Raw genomic sequence first — 7,073 nt, forward strand, 5'->3', positions numbered from 1 at the left:
TGATGAATGAGAATTTTCATCTTTGGGAAATTAAGACTAAGACCTTTTTCACATGTATGTGTGAGTCAAGTGAAGGACTAAAGGATTGGGTACACTTAGTTGTGTGCTGGTCAGGTCCACCACAAAGGTTGATAAGATTATTCGTTATGATTTACTAAAGTTTAGTAAATATGGTTATGCTTACAAGTTTAAGTGTAATTCTGAAACATTAGAAAAGTTTCAATCTATGGCAGAACGGATAAGAAGAATCAAATAAGGCAGAAAGATAAAAGTTTCTCCAACTAAAGAGATGGAAGAGTACTTGAGTATCTTGTTTTATGACTATCTTAGTGATTATTAAACAATATCACAATTGATTCTCTAAGGACACCTTAGTGCATTTGTTTGACTAAGGAGAGGAATCATGAATTGTTGAAATGGTTAAATCAAAAGATAAATCATACTTGGTTCTAAATCAAATCTTAGAGTCATACTCCAAGATTGAGCCTTGAGTGGCATAATCTTAAGAAAGGTATAAAACACTTGTCATATGTAGAGTAAAATGTTTTCTTACTCTGGTACATTTAAAATTGGTAAGTTGTTATGTTTTGGATAAAATAAAGACCAACTAAGGCCAATTGTGTAAAGTGTTTGTCTTGATAAGAATCCACACCAACTCTTGAATATTTGTTTTGTCAATGAATGGTTCTTGACAAGAGAGTCTTATATGTCAAGAGGACAGTGGGAGTCTGAAAGATCCTGAAATAATTTCAAGAACTAATCAAGAGTATTGTTAATCACTAGCCCACGACCTTCAGTCCATATGTGTTTGGATTTGCCACTGACCTTGTCTTGTGATTATGGTTATGACAAATTCACATGGATAGGAACACTTACAGAACATAAAATCTAAATGTCATAAGGTTTCTCTCTGATTCATGAAAATGATGGTGAGGAAACTCCTTCACTAAGTAGATTTTAAGTAGATAGCAATTGTGATATTTGCATTCTCAAAGTCATTAGTGGAGCGCGTATGGTTAACCGACACACTAGCATGGACTTGTGAGAATGGCAGAAAGTCTAAACATTATGATTACGGCATCCCTCTTCATAATTGTTTAGACAAACATCTGAGCTATCTCAGGAAAGGTGTATGATTTTGATAAAGTCTTATCAAAGCATCTCGTATCAGAAATCTAAACTTTGGTAAGAAATTCAATAAAGTATTGTTTTTTTTATAGAAGTCCAGCTGATTTCTGAGTACATGTCAAAGCTAGTGGGAGCATAAGTGTTATGCTAGTATGATAATATTCATTATGCTAGTGGGAGTATGATGATTATGATGCAAGTTAGAAATGTTAATTATAGAAAACAAAAGTTTCAATTCACTTTGAAAAGTTGTTTTCGTATAATTAAGGGACAGGATTTTATACTTCATTCCAATTCTACAAGCTTAGATTGAGATTATAATCAACTTTAGTTAATGATATATATGAATGTTATGTTGGAATGGTTCAACATAAGGAAATTCCATATATGTTGCATTCTCAAAATTTGATTATGATTACGACATACATCTTCATAGTTCGAATTGTGAGAACATAGCAAATAAAATTTTATAGCATCAATCATGTCCCATATGCTTTGGGTATAGGTTTGATTACATGTGCTATAATATTTATCCATTCTAAATCTTCCAAATGCCTAGGACATTAGGAGGGAAAAAGGAATAGAACTAGATATGACTAAAATGATTAAGCAATTGTCGAGGATAATTTGAGGTTTACCAAAGATTGGTTGCTCATGGACAATTGGAAGTATATGGTTAGGACAATATTGACATATTATGAAAAGAGGCAACTCTTGTTCAGAAGTGATAGTCAAAATGGTAATGTGGAATTGTTTCCATCGGTGGAAGTTATTCTTTGAATCTGTGTAAGATTAGAAAACTTAATGCAAAGAAGGATGTTTAAAGGAGTGTACTTTGAATTTGAGATTTCATTTCCATGGGATTGCTTTCCATTGGAATACTCTGTAATGTCTGTTGCCAAGTCTGTGTGACTTTGTGCATAGTCATTACAAGGGGATCATTGCATATAAGTTTAGAATCTAACAGATTATAATAAATGGCAAGAGTTTGGTATTCTTACATTTACAATAAGGATTGGAATTGTGAAATAAGCATCAGTGAAATGTTGTCAATCGATCTGTTTCACAAAGAGAGGACCATATGTAAACATAGTGTGCATACTTGGAGTATGGCATAGTTATTGTTTAGAAAAACATAGTGTGCATGCTTGAAGCATGGCATCACTATTGTTTTAATTCAAGTATTAAGTTGATTAATCGAAACATGAATAATAAGTAATCCATATGGTGCTTAGATAAAATATGTTTTATTTACACTCAAAGTGTTGATGCCATACAAGATTAGTATTATTTTTGTGTTTCGCTTTGCATGTTTTGACTTCTAGAATAACTTGGTAATTCTTCCCGAATGACTAAGTTATTCAAACCATCCACAGTCGGTCATATGTTGGAAGTAGATATGAATCAAGACTATCATGAATCTGGCTTGTAAGATTTGTCTAATGTGCATTAGACATAGCAATGGTTGCTACAACATTCATGAGTGTTCATAATTTCTGGGTATTGGATTAAACACACGCTTATTTGAATCACTTCATGGATTTTATCACGAGTGAATCATGAGGTGATAATATCTTATATTCTTAAAACCTAGAGATATGAGTTATTGGCTATGAGTTGGTTATACATTGATTGCATGAAAACGCATTGGTAACTCGATGTTATAAAACGTGTCTTTGTGTATGATTCAACAAGTAGTCAGTACAAGCATATGAGTCGAAGTTTATCCATTCCTTTTACCCTTAATGGGATAAAAGCGATATCTGTGGGCCCCTCAATGATTTAGTGATGGCACCCCTAAGAGCTTGGCCAAGTCTGGACTGATTTGATTTGTTCAATTAGTCGGTCGTCATAAATCGGAAATCGGGAAACAACAAATGGACAGAGAGAATGACTATAATCCATGTCTTAGTCCATATGATATCTAAAATGGAGGAATATATGATCACTTATCTAATAGAGGCGTCATTGATTTGTTCAAAGTTCGGCAACAGATTTTAAGAGCTATGATTGCTTGTCAGGTTGTGAAGCTATACTTGCAATAATAGTTATTAGACTTATCCAAGTGGGAGACTGTTGGATTAGTGTCTAAGTCCATAACTATAATTGGTACATACTTGACCCGACTAGACATGGTCCATTTGAGTTGCATGGCATCATGCATTTGGATAGACTAAAATGAGAGAAATAACACTTAAGGTTTATTAATATATTATAAGTTCTAATATATTAATAAGATTATTTAATTAGTATTGATCAAGATTTAATCTAGAATTAATTAAGTGATCAAAAGAAGATTAATTAAATATATGGGTTGATTGTGTAAATCATCCATACTTGTCTAGTGGGCTAAGACTCCATGGATTATCAAGTTGGGATAAATCCCATAGGATACTCCATGGATGCTCCATGGTGTATTTGAACCCATGGATCCAAGGAAATGGAAAGCCATGACAATTAGGGCTTACCCTAATTGTAACAACTATATAAGCATCATATTCTTGTGCAAAATCGGCCACGTTGTGTGTATATAGAGGGCAAGCTGATTTCATGAAGTGTGTATTTTCTCTCAAGTTATTCCACGTGTTTGGTGTTGTGTGAACCATTTGAGGTGTCACACTTGGGCACTAGGCTCTTGAGCTTCATGGAATCAAGCACCAACAAAGAGGTATGTAATTCTACTAGTTTTATATTACGTGTACTTCATAATATGCTAGTTAGGATAATACCTTGGAAAAAATTATATTTGCATGTATAATAGAGAAAACATAGATCCAAGGTATTTAGGGTTGCAAGTACACCATAGGAGTGTTAGAAGGCTCAAAACCCAACACCAAGTTGGTATCAGAGCCTCGGTTTGAGGAATTCAGGCACACCCTCGGGTGTGTCAGAACTCAAACTGAGAAAGTGATAATCTTTTCAAAAGAAAGAGGAATTGAATTTTTTAAAAAGGATTGTTGGTAAGTAAAATGGGGAGTGCGATGCATGCAGTCACCAAGCTAGAGTAAGTGTTTCCCAAGTTACCCATACTTATTGTGGTTAGTGTGCTTGATATGTGAATAGCATGCTAGATTAGGGTAAAGGATACCCTCAGGAATCATATGATAGAATTTCCTGATTATGTGATGCATTATAGCTCAATATAACTTGATGCCATGTATTACTTGGAATTGATATCGAATCAGTTATTTGCTAAGTGTATGCTTTCAAAGTTGTATATGATTAGGATTGTATAGCCCTAGAGTGAATGATTTAGCCTCATTTCATGTTCCTTGATTGGTTATGGACTTAGGATAAAATCTTCATTGACAGTCTATATGATCATATTTTGTGTACAACTTGCATCCATAAGGAAACTACCGGTGTTGATTGAGGTTCTTGATATTGCGAGTGGTGAGAGTTGAGAGTTCCTAGGAGAGTCTAGGATAAGTATGATGTGAAGCATAGGATTTGTTTTTTTGGTTGTGGTGAGGTAAGTTAGAGGAATCAAGATTGAACTTGAGTAAGGTACAGGTAAGTGTGGAAGGTATTATTGGGCCTATACTAGTAGATTGACAGGACCTGTCCTGGAGTCGAGTGCAAAATTGGAAACTCTAAGGTGACATGTGTGAAGGAGTTCCCTTGAGTCTTTTGCTGATTGTTTTTATGTGATGCTTCAGTTTGAGTATAGTGATGACTACTTGTGGATGTTTAGGTTCTGGTTGGAGCTCTGGTTCAGGTGCTGAATCAATTGATGAGAGGATGCGCGAGTTCATATCGGTTGAGGTTACTCGTGGTATTTTGGATGCTACCCTTATGTTGTTCGGTACCATCAAGGATGGGATATGGAGTTAAGGGATGAGAGGCTCAGGAATTTTTGAGCCGAGATTGATGCAGGTCGGATTAGGGATAGAGCTCCCTTATTCTGAGAGTTGAAGGCATGTGGAGCTCCTAAGTTCTTTGAGATAAAGGACCCCATCGCTAGCCATCGTTGGATCGCTGACATGGAGAATTCTTAATGGATAAGCTTTGGCCCGAGGGGGCAAAGATGGGATTCGTGTCCTGCCTACTGAGGGATAGAGCACATGACTAATGGGAGGAAGTTCCCCAAGCTATAAGGACGGCAACGCTGGTTGTGATGACATGTGAGGACTTCATTCAAAGGTTTTAGAAGGAGTTTGCACCAACTATCGAGGTAGAACAGCTCGCCAGGGAGTTCCAGAACCTTTGTCAGCCTACAGAGACTGTGGCAGAGATTACCGCCAAATTCAGGGAGAGAGCATTGTTGGTCTTACAATACGTTGCAGATGAGGAGATGAGGAAAAGATATCATGATATGCTAAGGGATGATATCAGTGAGTTTGTGAACTTTTTGGAGTGCAAGACCCTGAATGGTATGATCAAGAAGGCCTACGAGCGGTAGATTGAGTTGGAGCTCCGGACGAAGTAAAAGCCGGAGCAGGTTCAGATAGTTGTGGGCCAGGATAAGAGGACCAAGACCTTCGATACCCACACTGGAGGCCAACAGGGCTGGGGCCGTTGTGCCAAGTGCGATAAGCCGCACAGTGGGGCTGGCTGATCAGCAGGTTCAGGATGTCTTATTTGAGGCCAATCAGGCCACATGAGCAGGTATTTCCTCAAGAGGGCTCTGATTTTCTTTCATTGCAATCAGACCGGCCATAAAAAGGCCGATTGTCTGAGGTTGTCTTAGGGAGCAGTGGCGGCACTTGCGCCATCCACCTATAGGATTACTGATGGCCACCGATGAGGCCCATGCAATGTCATCTATAGTTACTGGTACATGTTTTAACCCTATCTTTTATTGCTTTCCTTGTTTATGATTATGTTTATTATGATCTTGTATAGGGACCTTTTTGGTCAATGGTTTGTCTGCTCAAGTTCTATTTGATTCGGGGGCTACTCGATCCTTTGTATCTCTTGCGCTTAGCAAGAAGTTTCAAGACACCCCGGGGACTTTGGATTTTCCCCTAGAGGTGGAGATTATGGATGACTATACCGCGACTACTTCGAGGGTTTTCCAAGGGTGTGTCCTGAAAATGTTTAGCGAGAGGCTCTCTATTGATTTGGAGTTGATTCCCTTAATAGGATCGAAGCTTATCATCAGGATGGATTGGTTGGGCCCCAATGAGGTCGTGATTGATTGTGTGCAACAATTGGTGAGATTTTAAACCCTAAGTGGGGGAGAGTTGACGATTTTTGGTGAGAGAGCTTTGTATGGGACAACTCTTTGTTCAGTTGCGAGGGCAAGGAGATATTTGCAGCAGGGTTGTTATGGGTTCTTAGCTTATGTTTCTGATATGCGGGATGAGGACACGACAAAGTTGAGCAAAGTACCCACTGTGCGGGATTTTCCTGATGTTTTCCCCGAGGTTTTTCCTAGAGTGCCTCCCGAGAGGCAGGTTGAGTTTCAGATTGATTTGGTACATGGTGCGGTTGCAATAGCCAAGGTGCCGTATCGCATGGCACTACCTAAGATGCATGAGTTGTCGACGCAGCTGCAGTAGCTTCTAAGAAAGGGTTTTATTTTTCCGAGTAGTTCTCTGTGGGGAAAAGCAATCCGATTTGTGAAGAAGAAAGACAGTTCACACAGAATGTACATTGACTATCGGGAGTTGAATAAGCTAACGATGAAGAACCGTTACCCACTTCCTCGGATTGATGATTTGTTTGATCAACTTCAGGGTGCATCTTGGTTTTGCAAGATTGAATTGTGGTTAGGATACCACCAAATGAGGTTTAGGGATGAGGATATGCAGAAGACAGCCTACAGTTCTTGTTATGGTCATTACGAGTTCGTGGTGATGCCATTCGGGATAACAAATTCACCAGCAGTGTTCATGGACCTCAAGAACCGGGTCTACAGGCCATTACTGGATCGGTCTATGATTGTATTCATTGATGATATTTTGTTCTACTCTAAGACCAAGGAGCATCACAAGCAACAT

The sequence above is a fragment of the Lactuca sativa genome, chromosome 7, assembly GCF_002870075.4.
Source record: "Lactuca sativa cultivar Salinas chromosome 7, Lsat_Salinas_v11, whole genome shotgun sequence".
Classification (NCBI taxonomy): Eukaryota; Viridiplantae; Streptophyta; class Magnoliopsida; order Asterales; family Asteraceae; genus Lactuca; species Lactuca sativa.